This window comes from Heptranchias perlo, chromosome X (genome assembly GCF_035084215.1).
Source record: "Heptranchias perlo isolate sHepPer1 chromosome X, sHepPer1.hap1, whole genome shotgun sequence".
NCBI classification, from domain to species: domain Eukaryota; kingdom Metazoa; phylum Chordata; class Chondrichthyes; order Hexanchiformes; family Hexanchidae; genus Heptranchias; species Heptranchias perlo.
In genome coordinates, this window is record NC_090370.1 from 22438101 (window position 1) to 22453502 (window position 15402).

General features: G+C 45.5%; 2 non-coding genes across 2 annotated transcripts; both read left to right on the forward strand.

Moving 5' to 3' along the window:
- Positions 1-2054: 2054 nt before the first annotated feature.
- trnai-uau (transfer RNA isoleucine (anticodon UAU)) lies at positions 2055-2149 on the forward strand. Its single transcript has 2 exons — positions 2055-2092; positions 2114-2149. It is a non-coding gene; the product is annotated as a tRNA-Ile (tRNA).
- A 10601-nt stretch (positions 2150-12750) lies between these two features.
- On the forward strand, positions 12751-12845 carry trnai-uau (transfer RNA isoleucine (anticodon UAU)). The gene is made up of 2 exons: positions 12751-12788; positions 12810-12845. It is a non-coding gene; the product is annotated as a tRNA-Ile (tRNA).
- The last annotated feature ends 2557 nt before the right edge of the window (positions 12846-15402 follow it).

A 15402-nucleotide genomic window follows, 5' to 3' on the forward strand; every position in this document is an offset into this window, starting at 1 on the left:
GGAGTTGAGGTGCAGATCAGCGATGAGCTGCTGTGACTCCGCGCGCCGGTTTAATAGGAATTCGACTTTTCAGTGAAGTGAACCGTCTCAATCCGGTTTATTTCTTTATTTCTAACATTGTTTATTTTGAGTGACAGATTTATCGAAAATTCTGTGAGAGTTCCGTTGTCAGTTTTCTGATCAGTTGGAATCTGAAGAAGATAAAAATAAGGAAAGAAAAACAATACAAAGGTCAAAACTCGAACTGATACAATCACCTTGTCTGCGTCTTTAAAGGTGATTAATTCTCCCCGGAGAACTGATCAATGTTTATCCCTTCAGCCACATCACTACAACACATTATCTGCTCATTATCACATCGCTGTGTTTGGGATCTTGCTGGGCGCAAATTGGGTGCCTCGTTTCCTGCATGTCAGCAGTGACTACACTTCAAAATGTGCTTTATTGTCTGTAAAGCGCTTTGGGACGTCTGAGGTGGTGAATGGCGCTATCCAAATGCAATCCTTTTTCGTGTTGCCCCATGTGCCAGGTACCATATTGGAATCCTGTCGACTGGCGTATGCGGGAAATTTTGGCTAGAAATTGGATAAAGGCCTTATTTCGGCGCAGGTAGCGTGATGCGCTGTTTCCCCGCGCCCAATGACCCTGGCGCAGGCAGGACGCAAGATTCGACTGTCCCGAAGACTCACCTGCATTCAGCGTTCCATTCCGGGCCTTGCACGTGGGATCAATGCAATATGCGCTTTCCACCACCAGGGGAGCTCAATCTCTTAAAGGGAGGATGTTTCTTCGAAATCAATCAAAGGTCGCTGGTACCTGTTATTTGCTGAAAATAACAGTCTACTGTCTGCACGGAGTCTGAACTGAGATGAGACATCACACATGGAAAACACAGCTGCAGGTTCCATCCTTCTGTTCACAAGCTGATGAGTTATGTTAACACATTGAATAAAGGATGTACACAACTAAATCCCACATCCTCCAATCTGCACGCCAGTCCTCACCAATTTGTCGATATCAGTTGGTTACAAGCCTGGAGAGTGCATGCACCAAGCTTCTCTGCTGATGCTGAGAGACCTGGTTGCAAGTGGTGGGCAGAAGGAGGGACATCCTATATTTGCAGAGGTAGGGCGGTGGGGGTGGGCAAGAGGCCCTCCAGACATATATCCAAAAGGTAGCGGGAGACAGTGGGGGACGAAGTCATTGCCAGGCGCACAGTAGCATGGACTTCGATGCAGTGCAGGAAGAAGTTCAATGCTTTGACATGAGTGGTCAAGGTGAGTGAGGTCAACTCTCAAATGAAGTCACCTACCAACTGCACCACGCACGACATCCCCATCACCCAGATACCAACAAACTCTTTCCATCAGTATTCAACTCTTCAAACCAGAGACTTCCTCTCACCCTTACACGTTACCACTGTTGCAAGCCGCCCACCAACAACTCACAGGTCACACACACTGGCAGCTATCAGCCATCACACAGACACACGTCCTGCTTTCTTGCAGGTGAAAGTGGCGCATATCAGGAGGCAGCAAGTGGCAGCGGCATTGAGCCCGTCGAGCCTGTTGCACCATTCAATGAGATCATGGTGGAGCTGTGACCGAGCTCCATATATCCGTCTTCGCCTCATATCCCTCAATAACATTGGTTCACAGAAATCTATTAATACCAAATCTAACAATCACAAGTGAGTTAGCATCAATTACCGTCTGAAGAAGAATGTTCCAACCGTCTCATTCTTTCTTTGCAGAAGCCGAGGTGACGTGTGTGCAACACACCTGGAAAAACGAAAATGTCTCATGATGTTGTGAAGATTGAAGCTGAATATGAATTTATCCCATTTCACACATTGTCATTAATGCAGAATGAAAATGCTCTTGGGCGGTAATCAAACCCCAGCTTTCTGTGTGGCAGGCAAGAATTCGACCACGAAAACATCAATGCCCGAGCGGCAGTTGGCTGCATGTGTCCACTTGGAAACCTGTCTGAAAGAACATACAATCTTACAGACCGAAATTGAGGTTGTTTGATGAGAAACAAGTGACCATCCAGCTCTAGTGGCGCAATCGGTTAGCGCGCGGTACTTATATAACAGTATCACGCTCGAGCAATGCCGAGGTTGTGAGTTCGAGCCTCACCTGGAGCAGGTGAACCTTTTGCATCTGAATATTTCCACCGGAGTTCAAGGTCCAGCTGGTCTGTTCCAAAAACATCTCCTTCTTCGTGTTCTCATGTGGGCACTTTGGTTCCTCTGGTCGGCCGTATTGCAATAGCAGGTGTGAGTTTCGTTGTTTACAGGCGGGAGAAGGAGCGATTGGCGACAGCATGAAATGGCAAAGGAGGCACCACGAGATCTGAAAATCTAAAAAACCGAACACACAATTCTTCTTTTCGTGAAACAGTCATTCTTCTGTTTGAAATGCCGTGTGGGAATATGGGGATCGGGCGGGAAAATAGAGTCGAGGTCGAAGATCAGCCATGAATGGCGAAACAGGCTCGAGGGGCCGTCAGGCCGACTCCGGCTCCTATTTATTATGTTCTTATGTAACAGCTGACACGCTCCTGGTTCCTTGGCTGTTTGTTTTGCAATATCCCTCCCCGCCTATCCGCTTGATCCAGTTTGTTGCTCCCACTTTCAAATTCAACTTGTTTCACTTCCTGATAATGTGATAAAAATAGTGGAGTGCAGAAGGTTCATCACCCGCAGGAAGATCAACGGTGGAAGGAATGAAAGCAGCGATTTTGCTTCGACAACAATGACGAAACACTCACTTTTCCTTCATTTTTCTCTCAGAGTAAACTTTGGGGAAAGTGAAGCGAACTTGAGTGACTGTAAAATCACCAGGGGTTCTTGCTGCACAAGATGAAATTGGCGACATCGGCATCTGAGAGGCTGAAATCGTGAACATTGTTCCCGAGTTTCGGTAAGAGGCGGCGCGGATTGATTTGTAGCGCTGAATGTCTCTGCATTCTACCGCCCACGTAGATGATGCTGGAAGTGTCTGCAAGGAGTGGATGGGGGTTAAAAAGTATCCAATTTACTCGAGCAAAGAAATCAGATCAGCCCAACTAAACTCCGTGTTAATCATCCAATTAACAAGCTGCAGATAAATGCACCAATCCAAATATTTCCAGATAACGATGGAAGAGACTCGCTTTGAAGCAGTTTAAACACTAAGCAATCTCTGTGCAAACAAGGGACGGGTGGTGTGAACGGGCAATCAGTGGTCTTTCGAAATGATCATCGACAGTCCGAATGTTTCTGGTAAAAATGTTGATCAGAGAAGAACAAAGTCCTTTTCTGAGAATGCTCACCTAAAGTCAACATATTGACACGCATCGTCTCTCCCGCAGTTGTTCCTCCGCTGGAGGACAAGAACTTGCCAGCTGTTTTTAATTTAACAGCCTGAAACAAGGATTTTGAACTCTGGACCCTCAGATCACGACTTTGCTGAGCTGATGCTTTACGGACTGAGCTATCCATGTTCACGGTTTTGTAACACTCCATCATAAAGATTCATGGTAGGTCTCTAAATTATCGCTTGTGGGCGTCGAACTCGAGTGAGAGTCCGTTTGACAAAATTCTCAGTCATGTCTTAAGGAAAATCTTTGTTTGTTTTGAATCTGATGTGAGAAACATGGAGAGGTAACTCGTGAGTTTACAATTCTTCCTGTTTGTGCCAAATGTCTTGTCATTCGTTTGCACCAATTAAAAAAAAACACTTTACCCAGTTGCTCAAAATCTAAACTTGTCCCACACGGGAGCTGGAAAAGGTCTCTCGATCTGTCAGCGGATCAACAACTGAAAACGGAATAATTCCACCCGTTACTCAGTGACACCGGGCAACACATTAACCTTCCGAATTTTCCGAAACGGCACTTCAAACAGAAGAATGTCTGTTTCACGAAAATAAGAATTGTGTGTTCGGTTATTCAGATTTAAGGATCTGGTGGCGCCTCCTTTGCCATTTCATGCTGTCGCCAATCGCTCCCTCTCCCGCCTATTAACAAATAAACTCACACCTGCTATTGCAATACGGCGGGCCAGAGGAACAGAAGTGCCCACATGAGAACACGAAGAAGGAGATGCTTCATGGAACAGACCAGCCGTGTCTTGAACTCGGGTGGAAGTGTTCAGAAGCAAAAGGTAAAACTGCGCCACGTGAGAGTTGAACTCACAACCTTGGGCCTGATACTGTTAAATAAGTCCCGCGCAGCTTACCGATTGCGCCACGAGAGCTGCATGCGATTGTTTTTCACATCAAACACCCTCATTTTCGGCCTGCGAAATTGTATATTCTTTCTGACAGGTTTCCAAGTGGAAACATGCAGCCAACTGCCGTTCGGCCATTGGTGTTTTCGTGGTCAAATTCTTGCCTGTCACACAGGAAGCAGAGGTTTGATTACCGCCCAATGCAGGAGCATTTTCATTCTGCATTCATGACATCGCGTGAATTGGGATAAATTCACAATCAGCTTCAATCTGCACACCATCTTGGGACATTTTATTTTCTCCACGTGTGTTGTGTTGAGGAAACCTCAGTATTTTGTCCTCTGGAGCTGAAACTTGCTTTGGAATTCAGTTAATCCTGCCTTCTGCATCGCTGAACAAATGTGAGAAGCAAATGAGTGAGTTTTCACCGTAAGTTGCGACACAGCCGTACAGGATTGGGATTTAAACCCGGAGACCTCTCGCACAAACAATCAGTGAAACCTCCGTAAGCGATAATTATACCCCAAGACCAAACAGCCGCCAGGAACAAGGCCGTGCAACCAGTGTACAATTCGCAGCCACCCACAGCCGAACAGCCAGCCTTTCAGATCCCTTCTGTTCATCCAATCTCGTTTTCTATTCCGATGTTCAGCAATGTCAAGTTGAGCACCAACTATTTCAAGTCACCAATATTAGGCTCTCTTTACCACATTCGTTTTGAATGAACGAATTGTATTATCAAGTAAAACTTTGCAGAATTTACTGCTCTAAAGCGACATTGTCATCTGTCTCGGCATCCGCAGGTTATACACTGAACAATAAATATAATAAAATTGCTACTTTTTCACTGTGAGGGGGAAGAGAGATAAATGTGGAGACATCCGCTCCGAATTCAGCTGGGACGCAATTTTGCTTTTCCTACCGTCTCAGTCTTTCTTTCTTTACCCTTCTCTGTTGGTTTTGCAGGTTCGATCAGCCTTGGTCGTTCAAGGAAGCCTGAGAGGTCCATCAGGGGAAAATACAAAGAGTCAAGAGACTGAGACAGGGAGAGATAGAGAGATTAAAGTACAGGAAAAAAGAGTGTAATTGTCAACTTTTGCGAATCAGCAGAATTTAAGATGGAGCTGGGAACAATTCCTTCATGTATTTTGAAATCTTGCAAGAGATCGTTGGATTCCCAACTGAAAGTGCCCGCGTTGCGGAGAATCTTTCCGAGAGTTGGAAAGACGATTATTTCGCTTGAACCCAAACACTGAACATGCCTTGGAAAAGTGGATTAAATTATATGTCTAAAGCCTTAACCATTCAGCCATTTCTACACGGTTGTGCATCAGAATGCATACGGTTATCACAGGCGATCTGGCAGACTGCAAATTCTTTCAGACAGGTTTCCAAAGCGATATATGTAACCTGCTGCCGTTTAAACATTGAGGGTTAAGTGGCAGAAATCTCGCTTTCTTTGCAATTCAGTAGGTTTCGTTTCCCAGCCATTGCGGAAACTATTTGCATTAAGCACCCATGAGATTGCCTGAATTGGGATCAATTCAAACTCAGATTCAATCCACACACCATTTTGAGACGTTGTCTGTGCTGCCCGGATGTTGCGTCGATGAACACTTTGCATTCTGTCCTTTGGTTCTCAAACATGCTCTGAATATAAGTCAATTCTGCCATCGGGAACGCTGACACGATGTGAGAAACCAATTGGTGATTTTTATCCAAAATTGTGACACAGAGGGGGCTCGTCTGGCATTTGAACCAAATGCTCGTCTGTCATTTGAGACTCTCCCATTTAAATCTCCATCTCCGGGCTGAGTCTGAATAAATCCGTCAGCTTGTGATTCTTTGCGAGATAGCGGGAGATGTTGAGAAATGAGCTGAAGAGTTCCGTGGATACATTAACAGTGCACATTCTCATATATATTTGAAAATGGACTTTCACACAAACTTTCAACAATTTTTCTTTGTTGATCACAGCCTGCTGGAGGGAGGAGCGTATTGGTACATCCGGGTTTGTTGGAAAGACTGTGCTTGTGCGGGGAGCAAAGGACCAAATGGCGGAAGGGACCTTTTTGTTCCCCGAGTCCATCACAGCCTCAGACTGACGAAAGGAAGGAGAGGTTCGTGAAAAAATGGGCGAAGAGTAGTTATTGAGCAGATTTTGTTGGTAGGAGGGTCAGTTAGCAAGGTCACTTTTCAAAGTTCTGTCACTTCCTTTGCTGCTTCCAAACCGTTTGTTTATTTAATGTTTAAATCAACAGGGCCTAAATTAAACTTGTCTCTTCTCTCCGTTTAAATTGGATGACCCGCCGTGTGTTTTTGTATTGTATGTTTCAGTTTAAAGCTCGGTTTTACCGTAAACCGATGGACGTCAAAACCTGCCGTGGATGGAGGACGGGTTGATTTTCTTGAAGGGGCAAATCTCACTGGGCAGGAAAAAGGACCTCCAGCCGAATGCACAGAAATAACTCCGTCAGTGAATAAAAATGACAATGTTCGAAGTGCAATTTAAACCCCCATCTACAGAAGAAATCGTGAAATAAACACCGCGTTTTAGATCGCTCGACGACCTGAGCCAATACTGGAGACAGCCTTCCTGACTGAAACCTGTGTGTGGGAGTCAGTCGTGTATCGGTCCCCTTCCGTGCGACGAGGCCCGGCAGGCGGCTGGCAGAAACGGCTCGGAATGGGACTCGCTTCACTCCGGCATCAGCGCCTGGTTTAGAAACGTTCTGGCTGCTGCTGTTACTCGGCCTCCCATACTCTGGGTGCTCTGTGGAGGTCAGTCCTGATTTCTCTCTTCTGGATCCGGCTCCAACTCTTTACTGTTGACAGGAGCGCGTCTGGTTCCAAGTGAGACAGAACCGTGTGCAAATCGCGACCCGAGTACATCGACTCGGGGACTGGCGATTGGTTTTATATTGGGTTATTGTTTAAGGTATGGGCTGTTCAAAGTTTGTGTAATAGTAATTATCATAATTATTTCCAGCTCCTCCTGCTCACTGGTGCTCGGTGCTTCACCCTGTGATTTACCCTCAGTCTCACCATAAACATCCTCTCGAGAGGGTGCATCTGGGCTGCTGATGGAAACGGTGAATCGGGTGCAGCAATAGACGCTTCGGAGTTACCAAGCTCACTGTCATATCCTTACTTCTTTAAATGATGGGAGACCTCACAATTAACAACAGCTGACATTTATGAAGCGCCTTTAACAGAATAAAATGTCCCAGGAGGCCATAATTTGAGGAGCACAGTGATCTCGGAAGGTTGTAGGGCTGGGGGTGGTTTCATCAATAGGGGGAGGCGAGGCCACGTAGGGATATGAACACAAGAATGAGGATTTTAACATCGAGGCATTGGCGAACTGGGAGGCAATGTACGTGAGCGAGCACGGGGGTGATGGACAGTTTCAAAGCGAAGCAACGTGTGCAGGATTGGAGGGACAGTGCGACTCGGGATAATTGGCCTGGGGCAGTGAGAACATCTCTTGAGCATTAAGATATTCAGCAGCAAAAGAGGCAGGGAGGTGGGATCTTTGTGTCTATTTATCCTGGCATCTGCAAAATCCATCGTCTCTCAATGACCAACATCTTTTTCGCTGTTTTTGCTTCGAACATCTAATTCCCCGGCATCTGGAGGACCAGAGGAAGCTGGAGGAAAATAACAGACAGAAGCAGAAGGAGGTGACAGGTGAAACTGGCAGAAAATGTGAGTGTCACTTGCTTCAAATGAGGCATGAGAGGCCGGCGTTACCTTGCACCTTTCCAAGGAGATGCGTTGATCAGGTAGGTTTGTTTTGGTAATGGAAACAGTTACACCAGCAGCTTGTGATAGTATTTCCCCTCACTGTCCATTCCATGTTCATGCCTCCCCGCACTTGGTGATTTCATTCTCTGAACAAGTCTTTCGTGTTCTTCCAGTAAATGCCATTTTGTACGGTCAGCTTGTCTGTGGCGAAAGTGACGTCAATTTCAAAGGGACAAGTTGGAAAAGCAGCGTTGGTCGGCTTGCTTGCAGGAAAATTGCAGCAGGTTCCCTGGTGGTCTGGTGGTTCGGATTCAGATACAGGTCGGGTTGGTTTTCTGGAAGGTGCAAATCCACTCCCGACTCCTGCGTGCAGGGGTCACATTCTCTCATTTCCAGATTAAAAACCAAAGAAATTTTCACTCATTCCGGACTTCTTTAAATGCTTCTGGAGGGCTGAGCGACTGGGATACAATCTTCCATGTATTTCCTGCCCATGTGCTCGGTGTATGTGGAGCTTTGAACGGGCCGTGGTTGCTTGTTTCCCATGGAGGGGCAGTAATGCGATGTCAGAGGCTGCATTCACTGCTTTCCGCCGGCAGCGGGTGATTGGAGAGAGCGGGACCGGACAGACGGCCTCAATGTTACTGCTTCTCACGGCCTCACTCACTCCGGGGGCTGAGGAACAGAGTAAAACTGATGGCTTTGTTGCCTCGGCTGTCACTGTTTCCATTCCCAAAATACACCTACCTGATCAACGCATCTCCTTGGAAAGCTGCAAGGTAACGCCGGCCTGTCATGCCTCATTTGAAACAAGTCACACTCACATTTTCTGCCAGTTTCACCTTCCACCTCCTTCCGCTTCTGTCTGTTATTTTCCTCCAGCTTCCTCTGCTCCTCCAGATGCCGGGGAATTAGATGTTCGAAGCAAATACAGCGACTGAAAATAAAACCTTACCAGTAAAGCAGGGAGAGGGGAAGAAAGATATTGGTCATTGAGAAACGATGGATTTTGCAGATGCCAGAATAATTAGACACACAGATCTCATCTCCCTGCCTCTTTCAGCTACTGAATATCTTAATGCTCAAGAGATGTTCTCACTGCCCCAGGCCAATTATCCCGAGTCGCATTGTCCCTCCAAGCCTGCACACGTTGCTTAGCTTTGAAACTGTCCATCACCCCTGCGCTTGCTCACCCACATTGGTTCCCGGTGCGCCAATGTTCGATTTTAAAATTCTCATCCTTGTGTTCAGGTCCCTCCGTGGCTTCTCCTCTCCCTATCGCTGTCACCTCCCACAGTCCTACAACCTTCCGAGATCACTGCGTTCCTCAAATTATGGCCTCCTGTGAACTCCTGATATTAATCGCTCCACAATTGGCGGTCTTGCCTTCAGCTGCCTGTGCTCAAACTCCGGAATACCCGACTTAAACCCCTCCGCCTCTCTCTCCTCCTTTATGACGCTCATCACAACCGACCTTTTTTCACTAAGTTTTAGTTCACCTGTCCGAATATCTCCTTTTGTGGATCTGTGTCAAATTTTATCTGATTACGCTCCTGTGAAGCGCCTTGGGACATTTTATTATGTTAAAGGCGCGATATAAATGTAAGTTGTTGTTAATTGTAAGGTCTCCCATCATTTAAAGAATTAAGGATACGTTAGTAAGCTTGGTAACTCCGAAGCGTCTATTGCTGCACCCGATTCCCCGTTTCCATCACCAGCCCAGATGCACGCTCTCGATGGATGTATACAGTGAGACTGAGGTTATATCACAGGGTGAAACACCGAGCACCAGTGAGCAGGAGGAGCTGGAAATAATTATGATAATTACGATTACACAAACTTTGAACAGCCCATACCTTAAACAATAACCCAATATAAAACCAATCGCTAGTCCCCGAGTCGATGTACTCGGGTCGTGATTTGCACACGGTTCTGACTCACTTGGTACCAGACGCGCTACCGTCAACAGCAAAGAGTTGGAGCCGGATCCAGAAGAGAGAAATCAGGACTGACCTCCATGGAGCACCCAGAGTATGGGAGGCCGAGTAACAGCAGCAGCCAGAGCGGTTTTTAAACCAGCTGCTGATGCCGGAGTGAAGCGAGTCCCAATCTTAGCCGTGTCTGCCAGCCGCCTGCCGGGTCTCTTCACACTGAATGGGTCCGATTCAGGACTCACTCCCACACACAGACTTCAGTCAAGAAGGCTGTCTCCAGTATTGGTTCTGGTGGTCGAGCGATCGAAAGCGCAATGTTCCATTCACGATTTCTTCTGTAGATGTGGGTTTAAATTGCACTTAGAATATTGTCATTTTTATTCACTCACGGTGTTATTTCTGTGCATTCGGCTGGAGGTCGCTTTTTCCTTCCCAGTGAGAGTTGCCCCTTCCCGAAAGTCAACCCGTCCTCCTCCCACCGCAGGTTCTGATGTCCATCGGTTTATGGTAAAACTGAGCTTTAAACAAAAATATAAAATGCAAAAACACACGGTGGGTCATTCAATATAAGCGGAGAGAAGAGACAAATTTACTTCAGGCTCGACTGATTTAAACATTAAATAAACAAACGGTTTGTAAATCGCAAAGGAAGTGGCAGAACTGGGAAAAGTGACCTTGATAACTGACCCTCCTACCTTCAAAATCTACTCAGTAACAACTTCTTCGCCCATTTTTTCACGAACCGCCCCTTCCTATCGTCAGTCTGAGGCTGTGATGGACTCGGGACCGAACAGGTTCCCTCGGCCATTTGGCCCTTTGCTCCCCACACAAGCACAGTCTTTCCAACGAACCCGGTTGTGGCAATGCGCTCCTCCCTCCAGCAGCGTGTGATCTACAAATAAAAAGGGTTTAAAGTCGATGTGAAAGTCTATTATCTAATGTATGTGAGAATGTGCACTATTAATAAATCGAGGGAAATCTCCAGCTCATTTCTCAACATCTCCCGCTCTCTCGCAAAGAATCACAAGCTGACGGATTTATTCAGACTCAGCCCGTCGATGGAGATTGAAATGGGAGAGTCTCCAATGACAGACGAGCATTCGGTTCAAATGCCTGACGATCCCCCTCTGTGTCACTATTTTAGTCAAAAACCACCAATTGGTTTCTCACATCGTTTCAGCGTTGCCGATGGCAGAATTGATTCATATTCTGAGCATGTTTGAGAACCAAAGGACAGAATGTAAAGGGTTTGTGGACACAACATACGGGCAGAACAGAAAATGTCTCAGGATGGTGTGTAGACTGAATCTGAATATTAATTGATCCCAATTCAGGCAATCTCATGGGTGCACAATGCAAAAAGTTTCTGTAATGGCCGGGAATCGAATCCAACTGACTTGCAAAAGAAGTGAGATTTCTCCCGCTTAAACACCAATGCCTGAACGGCAACAAAATACATATGTTCATTGGAAACCTGTCTGAAAGAATTTACAGTCTGCCAGATCGCCTGTGATGACCGTACACATTCTAATGTACACTCGTGCAGCAATGGTTGAATGGTTAAGCCGTCGGACTTGTAATCTAATGGGGTTTTCCTCGGGATTTTCGCATTCTCCTTGCATCGCAGCTGTTTGAGTTCAAACGAAATGATCACTTTTCCAACTCGAGGAGAGATACGCCGCAACATGGACACTTTGAATTGAAAGCCCGATGGTCTCTTGTAAGATTTCAAAATACATGAAGGAATTGTTCCCAGCTCCATCTTAAATTCTGCTAATTCGCAAAAGTTGACATTTACACTCTTTTTTCCTGTCCTCTAATCTCTCTATCTCTCCCTGTCTCAGTCTCTTGACTCTTTGTATTTTCCCCTGATGGACTTTTCAGGCTTCCTTGAACGGCCAAGGCTGATCGAACCTGCAAAACCAACAGAGAAGGGTAAAGAAAGAAAGACTGAGACGGTAGAAGAAGCAAAAGTGCATCCCAGATGATGAATTCGAAGCTAATGTCTCCACATTTATCTCTCTTCTCCCTCACAGTGAAAAATGAGCAATTTTATTATACTTATGGTTCAGTGTAAAACCTGCGGATGCCGAGACAGATGACAATGTAGCTTCAGAGCAGTAAATTCTGCAAAGTTTAACTTGATAATACAAGTCGTTCATTCGAAACGAATGTGGGAAAGAGAGCCGAATGTTGGTGACTTGAAATAGTTGGTGCTCAACTTGACATTGCTGAACATCGGAACAGAAAACGAGTTTGGAGGAACAGAAGTGGCCTGAAAGGCTGGCTGGTTGGCTGTGGGTGTTTGCGAATTGTACACTGGTTGCACGAACCTATTTGTGGTGGCTGTTTTGTCGAGGGGTATTATTCTCGCTGCGGGCGGTTTTGCTGATAATTTATGCGAGAGGTCCAGGGTTCAAATCCCAATCGAGCGGTGTTCTGGCGTCACTTTTGTTGAAAATTCACTCATTTGCTTCTCACATCGTTTCAGCGATGCAGAAGGCAGGATTGACTTAATTCCAGAGCCTGTTTCAGCTCTCGAGGACAGAATGACGAGGTTTCGTCAACGCAACACACGTGGAGAAAAAAGAAGTCTCAAGATGTTGTGCAGATTGAAGCTGAATATGAATTTATCCCAATTCACGCGATTTCATGAATACCGAATGAAAATGTTCCTGCATTGGGCGGCAATCGAACCCCAGCTTCCTGTGAGGCAGGCGAGAATTCGACCAATGAAACACCAATGTCCGAACGGCAGTTTGCTGCGTGTGTTCACTTGGAAACAGACTGGAAGAACAGACAGTCTCACAGGCCGCAAATGAGGCTGTTTGCTGCGCAGATGATTTATATGGGGCTCCAGTAGCGCAATCGGTTAGCGCGCGGTACTTATATAACAGTATCTGGCTTGAGCAATGCCGAGGTTGTGAGTTCGATCCTCACCTGGAGCAATTTTAATTTTTGCTTCTGAACATTTCCACCCGAGTTCAAGATTCAGCTGGTGTGTTCCATGAAGCATCTCCTTCTTCGTGTTCTCCTGTGGGCACTGAGGGTTCTCTAGCCGGACGTATGACAATAGCAGGTGTGAGTTTATTTATGAATAGGCGGGAGAGGGACGATTGGCGTCAAAATGAAATGGCAAAGGAGGCGGCACGAGGTCTTTAAATTTAATGAACCGAACACACAATTCTTCTTTTCGTGAAACAGACATTCTTCTGTTTGAAATGTCGTGTCAGAAAATTCGGAAGGTTAATGTGTTGCCCGGTGTCACTGAGTAACGGGTGGAATTATTCCGCTTTCAGTTGTTGATCCTCTGACAGGTCGGGAGACCATTTCCTGCTTCCGTGTGGGACAAGTTCAGCTTTTGAGGCACTGGGTAAAGTGTTTTTTAATTAGTGCGAACGGATGACAGGACATTTGGCACAAACAAGAAGAATTGTCAACTCACGAGTTTCCTCTCCATGTTTCTCACATCAGGTTCAACACAAGCAAGGATTCTCCTCAAAACGTTACTGAGAATTTTGCAAAACGGACCCAATTTCGACGTCCTCAAGGGAAAATTCAGAGACCAACCATGAATCTGCATGATGAAAGCGTAAACATCGGGCGGCCTGGAAAGCTCAGTCGGTGGAACATCAGACTTTTTAGCAAAGTAGTGATCTGAGGGTCCAGGGTGCAAGTTCCTGCTCAGGCGATCAATTTTAGAACAGCTGGCAAGTTCTGCCTTTCCAGCGGAATAATAACTGTGGGAGACTCGATCCCTGCGATGTTTTGTCAATATGTTGACCATTGTTGAGCATTCTCAGAAAAGGGCTTTGTTCTTCTCTGATCATTATTTTACCAGAAACATTTGGACAGTAGAATATCAGTTGGAAAGACCACTGATTGCCCGTTTACACCACCCGTCCCTTGTATGCACAGAGATTGCTTTGTGTCGAAACTGCTTCACAGTGAGTCTCTTCCATAGTTGCCTGGAAATGTTTGGATTGGTGCAGTTATCTGCAGCTTGTTAATTGGATGATGAACAGCGAGTTTAGTTGGGCTGATCTGATTTCTTTGCTCGAATCAATTAGGAACAGAGGAATATTGGAACAGGAGAAGTCCAATCAGCCCCTCGTGCCTGCTCCACCATTTGTAAGATCATGGCTGATCTGTGAACTAATTCCTTATACCTGCCTTTGGCCCGTATGCCTTCATCCCTTTGTTTACCAAAAAGCGATCTCTCTCAGATTTAAATTTAGCAATTGAGCGAGCATCAATTGGCTTTTGCAGAAGAGAGTTCCAAACCTCTACCACCCTTTGTGTGTCGAAATGATTTCTAATCTCATTCCTCAAAGGTCTGGCTCTAATTTTTAGACTGTGCCCCTCACTCCGAGAATTCCCAACCAGCGGAAATAGTTTCTCTCATCCAACCGATATGTTCCCCTTAATATCTTATAAACTTCGATCAGATCACGCCTTGACCTTCTAAACTCTGGAGAATACAACCCCAATTTGTGTAATCTCTCCTCGTAACTTAATCCTTGAAGTCCGGTTATCATTTTAGTAATCCTACCCTGCACACCCTCCAAGGCCAATATGTCCTTCCGAAGGTGCGGTGCCCAGAGCTGCTCACATTACTCCAGGTGCGGTCGAACCACGGCTTTGTGCAGCTGCAGAATAATTTCTGACCGCTTGTTCTCCAGTCCTCTCGATATAAAGGCCAGCATTCCATTAGCCTTCTTGATTATTTTCTGCACCTGTTCATGACACTTCAATGATCTGTGGACCTGAGCCCCAAAGTCCCTTTGGACATCCACTGTTTTTAACGTTTTACCATTTAGAAAGTAATCTGTTCTATCCTTTTTTGATACAAAGTTGATGACCTCACATTTGCCGATATTGTATTCCATTTGCCACAGTTTTGTCCATTCATTTAAACTATCAATATCCCTTTTTAATTTTATGTTTTCATCTGTACTGCTTACAATGCCACCACTCATTCTGTCATCGGCAAATTAGATATGAGACTTTCCATTCCTTCATTTAAGTCGTTAATAAATATTGTGAATTGTTGAAGACCGAAGACAGATCCCTGCGGGACTCCACTCGTCACATCTTGCCAATGTAAGTACCTCCCCATTATCCCTACTCTCTGTCGCCTTTCGCTCAGCCAACTTCCGAACCAAGTCCGTATTTTTCCCTCGATTCCATGGGCTTCTATCCAAACTAACAGTCTCTTATGTGGGACTTTATCAAATGCCTTCTGGAAGTCCATATAAATAACATCCATTGACACTCCCCATCTGGTCCTGGGGATTTGTCACTCTTTAGTGCTATTATTTTCTTCATTACTGTTATTTTACTTATATTAATTTAATTGAGTCCCTGTCCCCGATTCAATATTAGTTTTCTTGGGATTTCCAGGATGCTATCCTCTTTTTCTATTGTAAATACTGACGCAAAATAATGAATCAACACGAATATAACTCTAAAAGTTCTTCGTATTGGTTTTGATATCCCTTGCAA